The sequence below is a fragment of the Myotis davidii genome, unplaced genomic scaffold (genome assembly GCF_000327345.1).
Source record: "Myotis davidii unplaced genomic scaffold, ASM32734v1 scaffold663, whole genome shotgun sequence".
NCBI lineage: Eukaryota > Metazoa > Chordata > Mammalia > Chiroptera > Vespertilionidae > Myotis > Myotis davidii.
This window is the reverse complement of record NW_006295816.1, coordinates 6,539,801-6,541,241: the sequence shown is the minus strand read 5'-3', so window position 1 is coordinate 6,541,241 and position 1,441 is coordinate 6,539,801. Positions and strand designations below refer to the sequence as shown.

General features: G+C 40.9%; 1 protein-coding gene across 1 annotated transcript in view; it reads right to left on the bottom strand.

Moving 5' to 3' along the window:
- Positions 1–1,441, bottom strand: part of ULK4 (unc-51 like kinase 4) — a 284,250-nt gene that overhangs the window by 224,807 nt on the left and 58,002 nt on the right. The window lies entirely within an intron of this gene.

The window sequence follows — 1,441 nt, the reverse complement described above, 5'->3', positions numbered from 1 at the left end:
CTGGTCCGGGTGCATAGGGTAGGAACCAATCGATGTTTCTCTCTCTCTCCCTTCCTCTCTCTCTAAAATCAACCCAAAGCATATCCTTGGGTGAGGATTAAAAATATATAAATGTTAAGGTATAGTATGTCTAATGTAATCCCATGTTTGTTTAACAAAATGTATATATTTTTATTAACATATATACATATGTATAATATGTTACATATATATATATATATATATACACAGACATATACATATATATATGTAAAAGAAGGGCATACAATACTCTGTTCATTGTGATTACAACTGGTGGGGGTTGTGGGGAGAGGGATGCACTAAGTTGACTTTAGACATTTGTACATCGTTTGCATTGTTACAATATGAGTGTATTAACTTTTCAACCCAAATTTATATATTTTTCATGAAAAAATATTTTTTAATGAGAAAACATTGAATTACATCTAGATTCAAGCCATAGTTTCACACTCTACTAGCTATATATTCCTGGGCATTTTCATCCCTGTGCCTCAGCTTCATCATCCACAAAACAGAAATAATAAAACACAAGGCAGTTTAAAAATTAAATGAGGCAACATACAGCCCTGGCCAGGTCGGCTCAGTGGGTAGAGCGTCGGCATGCAGACCGGGGTCCCTCAGCCCAACCTATGCCCTCTTACAGATCAGGAGCCCTTGGGGGAGGGCTCCCCATGGGGAGTGGGCCCAAGCCGCAGTCTGGCCTCCCCCTGCAGGAGGCAACTGGCAAGGTGGGCTGATTGGGGGATCTCTCTCTAAAAATCAATGGAAAGATATCCTCAGATGAGGATAAAAATAAAAAATGAGTCAACATACATGAATACTTAATCTAGGTCATAAAAAGTAGTAAATTCTCAATGTGTTAGCTTTACTTCCTATTATTATTAATGCTATATAGTATGAATTGCAAGGCTGCTAGAGAAGAAATGTCAAAGATATCTGAACTCTCTCAAACCCTGACACATTTTGTCTCTCAGAATGAGCACTGGAGGGAATGCTTCTCCCCATTCCTGATGTTTCCGTCCACGTAGCGAGGATACATCAGTGTGACACTGTTAGCTTCTATTCCTTCACTCAGCTCTACCCACGGGGAAATACAATGCTTCATCTAGTTGCTAAGAGGATGTGCTGGGAGCTCAGTTCAGCTCCTCCCCTTTTCCCTGACAAAGGCCACCCACAGAGTTGTCTTCTTTTACCCTCCCCCCATCCTAAGTCCCTGGATAGGGACTCTGCTTGGAGAGTGCTGCTTTTTTTTTGGGGGGGGGGGGGCAGCTACTATGATTCCCTAAATATGGGAGTTCAGTATAAGGAAACCTATTTGCCCATAGATGTAGCTATGTCTTCCACCCTAGCTCTCATTGTGTAGGTATTAGTATATGCCCTAGCTCTCATTATGTACATATATACCCTAGCTCTTTATGTA